The 16,922-nt window shown below is 43.8% G+C and overlaps 2 protein-coding genes across 4 annotated transcripts in view; both read left to right on the top strand.

The window, feature by feature from the left end:
* The first annotated feature begins 5,949 nt into the window (after positions 1 to 5,949).
* Positions 5,950 to 16,922, top strand: part of LOC145360825 (hydroxylysine kinase-like) — a 29,546-nt gene continuing 18,573 nt past the window's right edge. The window contains exons 1-3 of one of the 3 annotated variants that reach the window (XM_080216307.1): positions 5,962 to 6,036; positions 7,661 to 7,828; positions 11,846 to 11,936. The gene's annotated coding sequence lies outside the window, so the exon portion shown is untranslated. Of the gene's footprint in view, positions 6,037 to 7,379; positions 7,497 to 7,660; positions 7,829 to 11,845; positions 11,937 to 16,922 lie in introns of those variants that run through there. The other 2 variants (XM_080216308.1, XM_080216309.1) reach the window with 2 other exon arrangements.
* The window catches only part of LOC145360826 (hydroxylysine kinase-like), a 43,542-nt gene continuing 32,611 nt past the window's right edge, over positions 5,992 to 16,922 (top strand). Inside the window, exon 1 of the mRNA XM_080216311.1 lies at positions 5,992 to 6,036. The gene's annotated coding sequence lies outside the window, so the exon portion shown is untranslated. The remainder of the gene's footprint in view (positions 6,037 to 16,922) is intronic.

The raw sequence follows: 16,922 nt of genomic DNA, 5'->3' as shown, positions 1-16,922 counted from the left end.
CACTTTGCACTGGAACTATTTTTCAGATGGTTTTTCACTCCTGGAAGGTCGGCTGAAAAACACATCAATAAAATCGATTAACCCAAGGCCATTTTTAGTTAATTAATATAAAGCAAATTGGCATGAAATAACAGAGAAGGTTGAGGAAGGCTGTCAAACAGATGTTGTTTGCATGGATTTTTTAAAAAAAAGTTTATTTATTAATGTCATAAGGCTTACATTAACACTGCAATGAAGTTACTGTGAAAGTCCCCTGGTCGCCACACTCGGGTGCCTGTTCGGGTACACTGAGGGAGAATGTAGCATAGCCAACGCACCCTAACCAGCACGTCTTTCAGAATGTGGGAGGAAACTGGAGGAAACCCACGCAGACATGAGGAGAATGTGCAAACTCCACACAGACAGCAACCCAAGCCAGGAATCGAACCTGGATCCCACGTGAGGCAGCAGTGCTAACCACTGTGCCACCATGCCAATCTGAAGAAAGTGTTTGACAAACTACCACACAATAGGCTGATTAACACAATTGTGGCTCATGGAATAGGAACTTTAATGTCAGTTTGGAATAAAAAGTGGTTTAAGGACAGAAACAATTGGGTCATGATTGGTAAAATGAGGATTCGAAAGCAGCTCCTTCCCTGCTGCCATCAGACTTTTGAATGGAGCTACCTTATATTAAGCTGATCTTTCTCAATACCCTAACTATGACTATCATTACATTCTGCACTGTCTCGTTTCCTTTTCCCCTATGTACTCAATGAATGGTATGCTTTGTCTGTATAGCGTGCAAGAACAATACTTTTCACTGTATACCAATACATGTGATAATAAATAAAAATCAAAACAAAAGGGTAGTGGCGCAGTGGTGTTGTTGGACTAGTAATTCGAAGACACAGGATAATGCTCTGGGGTCCTGGGTTCCAATCCTACTTGCATTAGATGGTGAAATTGGAATTCAATAAAAATCTGGAGTTAAAAGCCTATGACAATCACTAAACCACTGTTGTTTGTTGTAAAAACCCACCAGGTTCACTAATGTCCTTCAGGGAAGGAAATCTGCCGTCCTTACCTGGTCTGGCCTACATGCGACTCCAGAGCCACAGCAATGTAGTTGACTCTCAACTGCCCTCTAAAATGGCCTTGGAAGCCACTCAGTTCTAGGGCAGTTAGGAATGGGCAATAAATGCTGGCCTAGTCAGCAACACCCACATCCTCTGAAGACAGTGGTGTTGGCCAAGGTTCAGTGCTAGGACAAATGTTTGCTTTGTTGGATGTAAGTGACTTGGATATTGGAATGCGGAGTAAAATGTCAAAATTAGCCACTGATACCATACTTGGAATAAGCAGTAAACACGGTGAGGGTGATCCACCGTAAGTGACTGCAACAGAACATAGGCTAGTGAAGTGGGCAAACAAGTGGCAAATGAAATTTAATACAGAGAGGGGGCAAGGTGACGCATTTTGACAGAAGGGACAGGGAGATGTAAGATAAACAAAATGGCACAGTTCTAAAGAATGTTCAGTGTTATAAGGAGATTTATAAAATTGTTACATAGAAGATAGGAGCAGGAGGAGGCCATTTGGCCCTTCGAGCCTACTCCACCATTAATTACGATCATGGCTGATTGTCCAACTCAATAGCCCTCAGATGCTGTCGGAGCTGCTGAGTTTTTCCAGCATTTTCTGCTTTTGTTTCAGATTCCAGCAGCTGTTGTATTTTGCCTTTATCCCAGGCTGTGTTATAGGCCATTCACTTCCAAATGACTCACCATATGTGGATTCCAACTGCGTAGTAACTTCCAGGGCATGTGCAAAGACAGTATCAGAGCAGGTGGTGGTTGCAAGTGAAAGATCAAGAGGCGCACTACTGTTGTGCGTGCTACGTCTCCAAGGATTACTGTAGCTGAGTGGGCAGCAATTCTTGGGTTTCTGAAAGTAGGAACTCACAAAGACTGGTCCCATTGAAAGATGTGTAAAGCAAGAGATCCATGATCACACCAATAACTACTTGATCATCATGATCGGATAGCAGGATGGGAATGTGTAGGGTGTTGAGAAAGGGCAGGATGTAGCATTAATGATTTCAGTGACGCTGGATGCTAGGGGCACCCTCAAAGGCAGCACTATGATGCTAAGAACCAACTCCTCAGCTGGGTTCAGGAGTTGCACATGTCCTCATCCCCACCTGGCTCTGTTCTGCTGATTCCTATTGTATGCCACGTTGTTCTGCAAGAACAAAGGAAGAATGTTACTGATGGTGTACTGTTGTGTGGTCATAGCTGGATGTATATAGAAATAACAAGGAAGGCTACAGTAGCATTAGTAAATGCATGACGGTGAGGTGGAGTTTCTGGATGTCCGGCGTGGATCTTGAGTGCCAGAAGGTGCTGATGGGTGAAAGATGAGGGTGTAGCGCAACGTGAGAGTCTGGGGATATGGTTGGTATGTGATATCAAGTCAAGGTGCATTAGTTGACATTAACCATCCACATGAAGCCATGAGGACTGCTACCAGCTCTTTAAGTCTAGATTTTGAAAATTGACATTCCTGTGGGTTAGCTGCTTCCAAACCCTTCTGTGGGTGGTTCCTTACTACCTTCTGGCCCTGAGCACAACCACAGTGTTTCTCCTCCTTCCCACCTCAACCACTAATGTATCCAGCTCCAAATCCATTAATTTCAAACTACCTCTCAGCCCTGGTATTCAACTTCCTGATGTTTCAAAGTTCAGGCATTTTCTTCAGTGCAGCTTCCCTTTTTACTGAGACAGTCTAACTCGAGGAAGAGCAGGCTGACTGAATCATGTGGACAAAGCTACTTGGCTCCTTTTGTGAGTTCTATGGAAGCCAGCAACACGGAGAGGTAAGAAGAAGCAAAGGACCTCTCTAGCCCTATGCTGCAATCACCTAACGTCCACACGTGCATATTTCCAGCAGGACGCACAAACACGGCTCGGGATCAAACACAACAGTACCAAAACCAATGCTATTGTCTCTACTTGAGATCTGTAAGCACAGAGTCAGAATCAGACCTGGAGTCTTCAAAATCTGAACAGCTCTGATATATATACACTGTGTAAAGTTACTGAAGCAACAGGGGTGACCAATGTAATTAAATACAGAATACTATTCACAGTATGATATACAACAGTCCACATCCCATGAATGAATAAAACAAATGAAAAGGGGCAGTGTATTCTGACTCTCATTGTGTGCCGTGGAGATGTCAAATCCATTCAGTTGTAGGTTTGGCACTTAAGCAGCAACTGTTTACTCCATGGGACTCGAGGTAGGCAGTAAGTAATGGCTGTATGACTAAACCTGGTGTTGTCAGACTTTTTACTGTTTGGGGAGGCAGAAACCAGTTTTCAAGTTTCCCTTCACAATCAGTACCTAGCTTCAACTTGGTGGTGGAAACCTGCAACCTGTCAATCAACTGGACGTTCTAAACATCCAAATCCCAATTTTGTGAACTGGGATTACAAGACACTGCATATCCAGTCTAAGATCCCATGAGAACTTAAATAAACAAACACCAGCCATCACTGCCACAAAATAACACATTCCGAGCTAAAATGAATTATCCTGCTTTCCCAGCATCTGAGCTGCATGTTTTCCTAGATAACCCAACTGCTTGCAACAGAATGTTGCATCTTAAAACAGCTTACAGAAACACAAAATATATTAATAAGAAAGTTCCATCAGATAAGAAACATCCTGGAGTCCCATGGAAGCGAAATGTCTATTTATTTGATTATGAACTGTCTTAACAGAAATGAACTTAAATAAGTGAAGATTCACTAGTTACTCACCAATCAGCTGCATCACTTACGCTGAACTTAAGAATGGTTTTGATTGACCTGCCATCATACATCACAGATGAGACTTGAAAAAGTACACCTGTCCTTGGCGCTGGGATTCTTGCTACTTGGCTTCAGGTAACTATGCTTGCCAGTTCTCTCATGATCAACCAGTAGAAAGCCTATCAATGCTCTGGTGCTTCTTGATTATGTTATTTTAGCTGGTTAATAATCTCAAACACATCTGGTGGACGTCTGAACTCAAGCTTTGCTGATACTTCTCTCTTTTGATATAACTCGTGTGCATCTATATAGGGAGGTAACGTGAACATGTTCCAAGTTTGGCTAAATAGAATCTGCCCACTGGGGAAACCTGGCTTCCTGAGTGATGGCCTTCCCTGAACGTCAGATACCTGCTGACTAAAATATTTCTAACTCAATGTTTTTCTGTTGAAATGTAATTACTAATTTAACACCAGCATCAGGCAGCCTTCAACAGATGAGTGATGGCTTGTGGATTTTTGGTAAGGGGATAATTGGGGGTCGGGGAGAGTGCAGGGGGAGGAAAACCCACAAGACTGAAACCAAGACACTCACGGGTAAGATCGATGCATTCTCTCTCTCCCTCCACCCCTCACCTCAGGACTGTTGGGAACCTCACTTCAATGCATTTAGAGTCATATGTTTACAGCATGGAAACAGGCCCCTTGGCTCAACTTGTCCATGCCACCCCTTTTTCTTTCACCACTAAGCTAATTCCGATTGCCCACATTGGCCCATATCCCTTTATAGCCATCTTACCCATGTAACTGTCTAAATGCTTTTTAAAAGACAAAATTGTACCCTCTACTGCTGCTTCTGGCATCTTGTTGCAGACACCATCCTCTGAGTGGAGAAATTGCCCCTGTGGATCCTTTTGTATCTCTCCCCTCAAACAATGCCCTCTAATTTTAGAATCCCCTAGCTTTGGGAAAAGATGTTGACTATCTAGCTGACCTATGCCCCTCATTATTTTATAGATCTCTATAAGATCACCCGCTAAGCCTTCTACATTCCAGGGAAATAGTTCCAGTCTATAAAAAGGTGACCAGAACTGTAAACAATATTCCAAGTGTGGCCTTGCCAATGTCTTGTACAACTTCAACAAGATGTCCAAAACATCCCTTCATTATTTTATGAACCTCTAAAAGATCACCCCTACGCGCCAGAGAAAAAAATCTCAGTCTATCCAGCCTCCCCTTATAACTCAAAGCATTGAGTACCGATAGCATCCTAGTATACCTTATAGATTATTTAAATATCAGTAGCAGCTACTGCTCTTTGCATTGGGACTTCCCCTTCACCAGCGTAACAGGAACCAGGCAAAAGGAACCAGATGGTAAGCATTGTGCCGATAGGTATGGCTCTGGGGGTTGGGGGATGGAGGTGGAACATGGCTGTGCAATGTCCACTGGTTCATAGGTTCACCATGTTTGTGGAGGAGTGGAAGGGGGCAGAGGAGGAGGAGGGGGTTTTCCCATGTAAGTGGAGCAGGTTTGTGTCTGTCGGGGAGGGTTTTGCCTGTGTGCGTGTAGAGAGCAGATATCTCTTTTTTTCTAACTGGCCCTTTAAAAAGCTTCTCTCTGGTAACCCGACACCACTGCTGTTTTCAGGTCCTGCCCACAAGCGTGACGATGTGGGATACTCTGCCCGCACGTTTTTCTTCATAAGTGCTGGGCGATGTGATGAAAAAAAACAGCTGTGCAGCCGTCAAGTTGGTCGCCATTTTTCTCCTCTGTCCCAGATTCAGATTTTAAAAATTTCATTCAAATTGCACCATCTGGCGAGGTGGGAATCGAATCCAGGCTCCCAGAGCATTACCCTGGATCTTTGGATTACTAGTTCAGTGGTAATACCACCACACCCAAGATAACAATTTGAAAAGGGGCAACAAACTTGGCAGTTCACTGCTCCCTAGTGGTTTCTCCATGGCAATGCCTCAGAGCCCACTTGTCAACAAAACAGCACTCTCCCCTTGTGCTGTATAAATTATTGTACCCTTTGAAATGTGAAATTCTTGCCATTGTCCTGATGAATGCAAGACAAAAAGATTTGACAGCATGTCTTTTTTTTCAATAATACTTAAGATTTTAATTTGATCGATCTATGCACGGATCCAAGCTACACTGCAGCAACCCTACATAAAGACTACTTTGTGACCAAAATCTTCATTGTGACGAGGAGAAACATCGGCTGTGAGGTGAGACGGAGAAGGTTGAGTATTGATATGGTAATACCGCAATGTTACAGGAATTGCTACCATCCAATTTCCATGCAGACGCAGCAGTATCTCTCAGAAAGGAACTGCATATCTAGAATTGATTTATTATTGTCACAAGTATCTGGACAAAGTGAAAAGTATTGTTTATTGCACCCTATGCAGACAAAACGTACCGTTCTTTCCTCCGGGTGTTCTGGTTTCCGAAAGACGTGCTGGTTAGGGTGCACAGGCTGTGCTAAATTCTCCCTCAGTGCACCTGAACAGGTCCCGGAGTGTGGCGACTAAGGGATTTTCACAATAACTTCGTTGTAGTGTTAATGTAAGCCAATTTATAATAATAATATATAAACTAAACTGAACATAGCGGAGAAGGAGAGTGTGCAGTATAGTATATAGTGTTACAGTCGCAGATAGGGCGAGCATTATTAGAAAGTTACTGGAAGAGTTGGAGTTCTATTTTAAGAGCGTAGGACTTAAAAAGATAGGAGTAGAGGGCATGCTGGGAACAGTGCACAAGACATTACCTCGTTCCAGCACCATCCTTTTAAAAATATTTGAACAGGAAAAATGTACAGGGCTGAGAGAAATAAGCGGATGAGTGAGACTCGGTGGATAACTCAGGTTAGCACTGCTCCCTCACAGCGCCAAGGATCCGGGTTTGATTCCCAGCTTGGGTCACTGTCTTTGCGGAGTTTGCACATTCTCCCTGTGTCTGCATGGGTTTCCTCCGGGTCTGAAAGACATGCTGGTTAGGGTGCATTGGCCATGCTAAATTCTCCCTCGGTGTACCCAAACGGGCGCCTGTGTGACGACTAGGGGATTTTCACAGTAACTTAAAGTAAAAGTTTATTTATTCGTCACAATTAAGGCTTACATTGACATTGCAATGAAGTTACTGTGAAAATCCCCTAGTCGTCACACTCGGGCGCCTGTTCGGGTACACTGAACAAGAACTGATCACGATCCCAGCCAGACCCTATTCCCATAAACTAAACTAATCTTTCAAACTGTGGGAGGAAAGCGGAAGAAACCCACACACACACGGGGAGAATGTGCAGACTCCACACAGACCCAAGCCAGGAATCGAGCCCGGGTCCCTGATGCTGTGAAGGAGCAGTGCTAACCACTGTGTCACCGTGCTGATCTTTCGCCACTGGGCCGCCTATTAACTTCATTGCAGTGTTAATGTAAGCCTATATGTGACGCTAATAGAAAAGCTCAGCTGGCACAGGAGTGATGGGCTGAATGGCCTGATGTGTTGTACTGCAACGCTATTTTATTGCAATAATAATCGGATCCTAAACAAGTAGTTCCCTTTTTGGTTTAAAAAGGGTTAAGTGAGTTGAAAAGCTACTCATTAAGTTTGCATTGGATTTCCGTGCGATTGGTGTCAGTTGAAACAAAGAGTGAACCCTTTGCACTGACCTTCATTTGCCTTGGTAAGTATTGGTTGCAAAATCGCACGGCACTGAATGCGTGACCAGAATTTCAGATTGCAAGGTAATGTTAGCTTTTCACGAGCGTTCCTGGGTTTTCAAGTCATGGATTGGTTGGTAACTGAGAACTGGACATGTCTGTTTCTTTTATTATTTAAATTTTACAGAAGTATTTGTGCGTCCAAACTTCTGGGAAGGAGCTACAATTAACAACAGGAAATTCCTCTGCCTTGAGTCATGCTGGCTCAGAAGCAACTGTGCGCAGTAAAGACTGCAGAGGAGGCAGAGAGGAACTCTTCACTCAAAGACCCAGTCACAGCTTGGAGGAGGGCAAGGTACAGTAAGGGGGAATGTGACCATTGGATTGAACTAAGATTGGTGGAGGAGGGTGTGGGAACAAAGACCCCACAGAGTCTAGACCTGTCCAGTGATTTGATTTATTATTGTCGCATGTGTTGGTATATGGTGAAAAGTAATCTTTCTCACAGACAAAGCATACCGTTCATAGAGTACGTAGGGGAGAAGGAACAGAGAGGGTGCAGAATGTAGTGTATACAGTCATAGCCAGGGTGTAGAGAAAGATCAACTTAATTATCAGGTAGGTTCATTTGAAAGTCTGATGGAAATGAGTACAATGTATAGAGAAACCTGTTAGGATAAGGGGAAAATCCACAATGCTAAACCGTCCCACTGTACAAAAGGATCTATGCTATTATCTCTGTAGCAAGGTGATGGCCTAGTGGTATTATCATTAGGCTATTAATCCAGAAACCCAGCTAATATTCTGGGGACCCAGGTTCAAATCCCACCATGGCAGATGGTGGAATTTGAATTCAATGAAAAAAAAATCTGGAATTAAGAATCTGCTGATGACCATGAAACCATTGTCGGAAAAACCCATCTGGTTCATTCATGTCCTTTAGGGAAGGAAATCTGCCATCCTTACCCAGTCTGGCCAGTCTGCCAACTAGGGATGGGCAATAAATGTTGGCGCATTCGTGTGCCATGAATGATTTAAAAAAATGGACTTGGATCAAGTGTAATGCTTCTAAGTTCATTGACAGTAACAAAGGCATGTTGGGAAGTAACCTCAACTCCACACATTCTCGCCTATCCCTGATAACCTTTCACCTCCTTGCTAATCTAGCTGTGCCGCAAAAGTAGTCAAAATCTTTGCTTCCACCAACCTCTGAGGAAGAGCATTCCAAAGACCCTCAGAGAAATAAAATATGCCTCATCTCTGTCCTAAGTGGGTGAGCCCTTATTTTCCAACAGTGACTCCGAGTTCTAGATTCTTCCAGAAAAGGAAACATTCTGCCCACATCTACGTAATATAAGTGCGTAATTTCAGAGGAAGGAATAGGAGTGGATAACGAAATAACTGATAACAACGCAACAGTGGTGATACAATCCAAGCATGTGATAAGTTAAAATATAATTGTAAAAACTATAAGGTCACAAAAAACAGGGCCATTTTCAGACACAAACACACATACAGAGAATTAAAACAAGTCAACTCAAGGTGAGAATTTGACTTGAGGAGGATTGTCCATTGCTGACACTTGGCACTAAGCTGGGCGTAACTGGGAAATATTTTTTAAATTCTTCCATGGGACGTGGGCTTTGCTGACAAGACAAACATTTGTTGCCCACCCTTTGAAATGAGTGGCTTGCTGGGCCATTTCAGAGGACTGTTCAGAATCATACACAGTCCAGACCACATGGCAAGGGTTGGCGTGATTGGATAGGGGTGGCATGGTGGCACAGTGGTTAGCACTGCTGCCTCACAGTGCCAGGGACCCAGGTTCGATTCCCAGCTTGGGACACTGTCTGTGCGGAGTCTGCATGTTCTCCCCGTGTCTGCGTGGGTTTCCTTCGGGTGCTCCAGTTTCCTCCCACAGTCCGAAAGACGTGCTGGTTTGGTGGATTGGCCATGCTAAATTCTCCCTCAGTGTACCTGGACAGGCACTGGAGTGTGGTGACTAGGGGATTTTCACAGTAACTTCATTGCAGTGTTAATGTAAGCCTACTTGTGACACTAATAAATGAATAAACTAAACATCGATATGCTAGCAGAATAGGCAAATGAGTGGCGGATGGAATTTAACACAGAGAAGTGTGAGTTGTAGGATTTTGGCAGGAGTGATAGAGGCAATATAGATTTAATGACACTGTTTCTATCACAGCGTGCAGGCAGAGAAGAGCATGTGGATGCACACACACTGATCTTTGAAGATGATAGGTATAGTGGGGGAATTTTCTTTAAAAAGGTGGCTAATGTCTAAAAACTAAGACTCTATTCAAAAACTCACAGAAGGCAAAGTCTGTGTTCAAAAGATGTAATCAAAATTTATTTAAAACACAAAAATCAAACAATAATGTACAGCCGTTTGGAGGTTTCTGAAGGGTGAGACAGCTCAGGTTCAGGGCTCTGAAACTTCTCCAAAGATTTGAGGCACTCAACCAAAATACAGAACAATTATACATCTTGTAATCTAAGATATGCCTCTTCATTAGCTTAGTCAGCGGCACAGTGGTTAGCATTGCTGCCTCACAGTGCCAGGGACCTGGGTTCGATTCCCGGCTTGGGTCTGCACATTCTCCCCATGTCTGCATGGGTTTCCTCTGGGTGCTCCGGTTTCCCCTCTCAGTCCGAAAGACGAGCTAGTTAGGTGCATTGTCTCTGTTAAATTCTCCCTCAGTGTACCCGAACAGGTGTTGGAGTGTGGCGACTAGGGGATTTTCACAGTAACTTCATTGCAGTGTTAATGTAAGTCTACTTGTGACTAATAAATAAACTTTTTACTTTAAAATCAATTTCATTTAGTGTTCACCTCAGTCCAGTTTTTGACAAAGTATCTCAGACAATTGCAATATGCCACTCAGTACAATATGACCATAAGATATAGGAGCAGAAGTAGGCCATTTGGCCCATTGGGTCTGTTCTGCCATTCAATCATGTTGTTATGATTTTCATCCATTTCTTCAGCCAGGGGGAGGTGAATCTGTGGAACTCATTGCCATGGAGGACTGTGGAGGTCAGGTTTTTGAGTGTCTTTAAGACAGAGATGGATAGATCTTGATCGATAAGGGGGTCAGGGCCTACGGGGAGAAGGTAGGAGAATGATATCTCATTAGTCCATTCAATCCAGACGTTGTCCCATTTTGGCTGAACCCATTTCCTGGTTGCTATGTAACTATGGAAGCTTTCCATAGCTGAACCTTTCCCACTAGTATACTGCCAAAACAGAGAGAGATGTACGTGATTTCTGGGTTCTGGAAATACATTATCTCATGTCTGGACATTATAGTAACATACATTTCCAGACAATGTTACAATATTTGTTCTAAAAACTTGAAACTGCTCATGCTTACTTTTGCTGGCTAATGCATTCGAGCTCCAACCTTCTGACTTTATTTACCATTACACTTTGCTCTTTTAGACTGAGATGAACGATACATTTTATATATTAAAATACATTCAATACTTTGAGATATATATATATAAATTTTAAAATCATATTCATTTGTTCTAATTCACAAATGAGCAAACTGTCCATGTTAACTTGTTATAAAGAACCCTTCTAGATATCCTGTCACTAAGAAAACCTGCCTCTGTCTGTGAGTCTCACTAGCTGAATTAAAATTCCATTCTACAATCCCCTCTCCTGGCCGATTGGCTCAGTCAATACTAAATAAAGTTAAATCCTAAAGTATGTGATTGGTTTTTAATTTCTCCCCTCTCCGCCTTGATTACCTTTAACTACCCCTATGTGTGTAATTGCGTCTGAGTTCAGATTCCCATTGGTGCTAAAATTCAAAACGAAATGTCATCTTGTGTATGGCATGAGAAAGTTGTCTTTAAGTAAATGTTCTCACGGGTTGAGGCACTCGGTGGTACGGGTTTCATAGTTATTGTTTCCTTCTTCTCCTCAATTTACGTCACCTTTGCCATTCTTTTGGAGGTAGTGGATGTGTGATCCCCTGTGTGATGTGTGATCCCCTGTGTGATGTGTGATTCCCCTGTGTGATGCGTGATTCCCCTGTGTGATGCATGATTCCGCTGTGTGATGCGTGATTCCCCTGTGTGATGCGTGATTCCCCTGTGTGATGCATGATTCCCCTGTGTGATGCGTGATTCCCCTGTGTGATGCGTGATCCCCTGTGTGATGCGTGATCCCTTGCACTGTGCTCATTCCTATCAAAGCCAGTTATCCATTTCCCCAGAGAAAATTGACCCAGTTGTCTGTTTCTCGACCTCTTTCCAAATACTTAATAGTTATGTTCTCCGAGGTGTCTGTTACATACGTGCAACATTTTGATCCAATCCAACATTTTGATTCCACCCCTAGCTGCCAGGATCAAGTCTAATGCCATTCGATTGCAACCATCTCATCGCTGATCTCTGCAAGAGCGCAAGTGGTAACCTTTTCCAAAACTGAGGTAATGGCTTCTATTTCCATAGACAGTTTCATATGTGAATAAGGTGGCATCATTATCCCCAGGAAATGGTCCAATCCCACCAGGGCACATCATGGCATAGAATCCCTGCAGTACAGAAGGAGGCCATTTGGCCCATCGAGTCTGCACCGACCACAATCCCACCCAGGCCCTATTCCCGTAACCCCATATATTTACTCTGCTAATTCCCCTGATACAAAGGGTCAATTTAGCATGGCCAATCAGCCCAACCGGTACATCTTTGGACTGTGGGAGGGAACCGGAGCACCCGAAGTAAACCCACGCAGACACGGGGAGAATGTGCAAACTCCACACAGACAGTGACCTGAGGCCAGGAATTGAACCAGCAGTGCTAACCACTGTGCCACCATGCTGTCATTAGCTCTCCTTTGGAAGCTGATTGGTATGGTAGACATATGGGACTACATATCCTAGGTGACTGTCAAGCCAGTAGGCAATCATGGGTATTCTTTATTTCCACAAATCCAGTAAGTTCCATTGGGAATTGGATAGTTGTTCTCTCCGTCAAAACAATACAGAATATTGCAAACCCGATCATCGTTGGGTGGATCCAGACAAATTTTACTGGCTACGTCTACACTTGCTGGTTCCTAAATTCACTCTGTAGCCATTCTTATTCTTGATATGCACTATTCCTTGCGCCCCTGAATCAGTTCCATTCAAAATAAGGCTGGGTTGGCTATGTCAAAGACAAGGTGAGTATCTATTCATGCAACTGGTCCACCCGTACAAGTCCTATTTCTGTAAACGTCTATTCTATCACATTCCTTAATAAAACCTGCCCGTGGATCCCTAAAAGACAGAATGAGCTGATCCCACACAATCAAATCTGCCCATAATAAAGGCATTGGAGGTATTCCCTCTTCTGCATGTGTAGGAATGTATGTGCATATCTAACATTTGGATATGTCCGTGGTTTTAGCATATGTGTGTTGCATATACAGATAAATATTGGTATACAGCTCTGGGTGGGCTGATTGCGTTAAAGATAGTAAACTCAACAATACAATGAAATAGGAGACAGTCATCTTGTCAATTCAATGGTGTCTCCGGACTGTTTGTTAATACTGGAAAAGGTAAATATACAGAATTTCACCGCCTTTAGTTTCAAATGTTGTTGGCTGTCAGTTGTTCTTTGTTTTGGAGAGGTGATGGCCTAGTGGTATTATTGCTAGACTATTAATCCATGAACTCAGCTAATGTTCTGGGGACCCGGGTTCGAATCCTGCAGATGGTGAAATTTGAATTCAATTTTAAAAATCTGGAATTAAGAATCTACTGATGACCATGAAACCATTGTCAGAAAAAAGAACCATCTGGTTCACTAATGTCCTTTAGGGAAGGAAATCTGCTGTCCTTACCTAGTCTGGCCTACATGTGACTCTGGAGCCACAGCAATGTGGTTGACTCTCAACTACCATTTGAAATGGCCTAGCGAGACACTCAGTTCAAAGGCAACTCGGGATGGGCAATAAATGCTAGCCAGCCAGTGATGCCCATGTCCCACAAATGAATAAATGAAGTTATTGATATCTTGATTAACTTTGCGCGCACTATCCTGTAATTATAAACAGAGTGCCCTTAAGGCCTGTGGTTTGCTTCTTTTACGCAAAGACTTCATTTTAAGATATTTCTGTCGATGCAATTACATCTAAATGCTAAGCTTCAAAAATGAACTAACTCAGTTTTAACTTGACTACATCTTAAAACCCAGAAAGTGTGCTGGGTTCGCTAGGAATTGGCTGCCTTTCTGGAAAGTACAATGCTAGCAAAACACAGCCAAGCAGGGCTCTTTATCAGCCAAACAAAGTTTTTCATAACATCTGTGAAACCTGTTTCTCCAAGTCAGGGACAGCATGTGCCAAACAATTTCAATACGAGATAAGAATTAACATATAGTTTTGGAACCACGTGTTCAGCCGTCAGTCTGTTTTGGAGACCTGTTTTCATCAGTACAGGGTTGGCAGAAAAAAGCCAATCTGTCAGTCTTTTTATCTGTCTCTTTCTCTGTCCCTCTGTCTCTGCCTCTCTCTTTCTCTCCAGTCAGGAATCTCATTAAAAACCCGGGGGAGTCGGGGTCTATTTGCGCCAGAGTCTGACAGTTCTGCAACTCTGCGCAGCACTCCTGACAGTGCTGCCCCTCCAGCCCCCTCCCACGGTCCGATCGAGGCCCCACAACAATTCCTGGGCCAGCCCTGACCCTCCACCCCGCCACCCAGCCCCCGCCATCCCAGAGCACCCCGATGTCGAGGCCCCATTCCCCAGCAGTGGTGATCCCCTCACCCTGGTAGAACCACCCTCCCCCCACCGCTGACCTCTCTGGGTCAGACCCCACCCGGAGTCAACGACCCCCCCCCCTCAACGGCAGACCACCCCTCCCCAATCGCTGGCCTTCCTCCATTGCAGAGTGGCAGCGGGACCTCCCACCCCCACCAATCACCCCTAGGCCCCGCTCCCTTGGCGCTGCCTGATGCTGGTGCGCAGTGCCAAGGCATCCTGTGGGCATGGGCACTTGGGCAGTGCCGGGGGCACAGGCTGGCACTGTCAGGGTGTCCATGGCTAGGAAGCACCATCCCCCCCACTACCGCCTGACCCCGTGGGGGGTCCCAATTGCCCCCCCCCTCACTCCGGCGGGGTCTCTCAAACCCGGGGAGCTAGTCTGAAACCCACCGGAATGAAGAATTCTTGGCGGGGTGGGAGATTCACTCGGGATCTGAAAGGTGACTGGTGACCGTTCACTGGCTCTGGGAGATGCACGTGCGTTCCCAGTGCATGCGTGAATCCCTGTTCAAGGTCGCAGTGTCTCCCACTGCGACCCAACAGAGAAGTCGCGGGTCACAGTGGGAGAATCGCAGCAGTTCGAACCACCTTGCTAAACGCCGAATAAGTTAAAAATATAGCCTTGTGTTGCTAAGCGACAAGGAAGTTATTTTTATTGAGCAGTATACTTAAGAGAGTTGAATGAACAAGTAACGAAACCATTATTTAAGGTGTCAGAATGTAATTCGATTTGAGAATGTTGTCATGAATGGATTGACAAGATAAATATTAAATGAGATCTTAAATTAATTGCTAGGCTGTGTCTAAGACAACCAAATTGTACAATCATCCAAATTTTGATCGAAAGTTGAGGTCTGTGGAGGAAACTCGAGGCGCTGTAACATCAGCAGATCCCCCTTCCACTGAAGTATTGTATTTATCTAACGTACGTATTTTGTTGTTTTATAACAAAACCAGTTTTAGAAATAAATTTTATTACATTTTAAATCTGAGTTTCATTTGCCTTTGCGGAAAACATTACTTTTTTAGTATTTCTAAGTAATCCAACCACCGAAACAGAATTTCCCACCACACCAATCTAAAGCTTTAGTTAAGACTTTCAGTTCTGCTGACTTACTTCCTGGAATCTGCTCTTCTGCAATCATTGTTCCTTCATCATTTACCACTGCCCACGCAGTGTGGGGTGTGCCATTGAGCCAATTTTAAATCTGTCAAAGCTTGAATCATAGAATCCCAACAGTGCAGGAGGAGGCCATTCAGCCCATTGATTCTGCACCGACCACAATCCTACCAGGCCCTATTCCCATAACCGCACACGTTTACCCTGCTAATCCCCTGACACTAGGATCAATTTAGCATGGCCAATCAACCTAACCCACACATCTTTGGATTGTGGGAGGAAACTGGAGCACTCGGAATAAACCCATGCAGACACAGGGAGAATGTGCAAACTCCACACAGCCAGTTACCCAAGCCAGGAATTGAACCCAGGTCCCTAGCGCTGTGAGGCAGCAGTGCTAACCGCTGTGCTACCATGCCACCCTTGCTTCTCTTTCTTCCCCCATTCTACAGTCTCTCTGTCCTTTGATGGAATCCTGTAAGGGTTTTACAAGCACTGCATAATCTTCCACAAAGCTCCTACAATAGTTAAATAAACCTTTGTTAGCGCGAGTGGGCGAAACGACCACTATGGACTCAGGGTGAAGTTCAATAACGGCATAGCTTTATTTTCTTTACGTCGACGGAAAAGCACAGTTAGGACATACAATTGGATTGTCCCGAAAGTGCTCTGAAGACTCCCCCACAGCGGGCTATGGTCATACCTGAACTTCGCGTTTCAAATGCTAATCATTTATTTACAGTATTTGACTTCAGCCATCCTGTTTCGAAGTTTTCGAGTGTTGGAGCAATTGTTTTAAGTGTGTGTTAATCGTTTTTGATTGGTTGGTTATCAATGGTCTAGGATCTCTGGGGTTGGAACCATACGTGTGTTATTGATCTCAAGAGTTTTGAGGGACCAGGAACACTTCCTTAACTGTGTTAATTTTAGGTGTCTCCATGGGTTGTTTGACTGGTTTAGATTTTGATAGGGTGGGGATGTGTTCTTTAATTTAGTTCCTGTAGGTGCCATCCTGTCCAATTTCCCTTATGAGCTCGCCCTCATTTGCATTCTAAAAGCATGCTCTTGCCTACTGATCAGTGTCTGTTACTTTGTGATTTTAGTGGAGGGCTCTGAGGATAGCTTTAGTTTGCTTCCATTTTGTGTGCCCAATTTCATAAAATTTGTTGTCCGATAACACCTTCAATACTTACCCCTTTTAATCCTCTGGAATTTCTTTCTTAGTGAATTCTGTAACACCTTTGAAACAAACCTTTCAGTGTGATACCAGGTAGTAATTTATTTTGATTACTCATTCTTTATCTTAAATAGCATCTTTGTATTAAAGTATCTTGCTTTAACATGTTTTCCTATGTTAGAATTGACCCAAACTCAGAAACTAGTGATATGGGCTTTCTAATGTCTATTGATATCGATCTTTTCACTCTGCTTTCTTCGATGTTTATCTATTCTACTGGATTATTTCCCCCTTTGAGCCCACCTTGCATCTGTTACAGCTTTTCAACCTTCCCATCTTCAACTTTTCACCTAAATATGTTCTGTGCACT

This window comes from Carcharhinus amblyrhynchos, chromosome 32, assembly GCF_965287045.1.
Source record: "Carcharhinus amblyrhynchos chromosome 32, sCarAmb.v2.hapA, whole genome shotgun sequence".
In the NCBI taxonomy this organism is placed as follows: domain Eukaryota; kingdom Metazoa; phylum Chordata; class Chondrichthyes; order Carcharhiniformes; family Carcharhinidae; genus Carcharhinus; species Carcharhinus amblyrhynchos.
The sequence above is the reverse complement of the archived record's forward strand: the minus strand, read 5'-3'. Positions and strand labels throughout refer to the sequence as shown.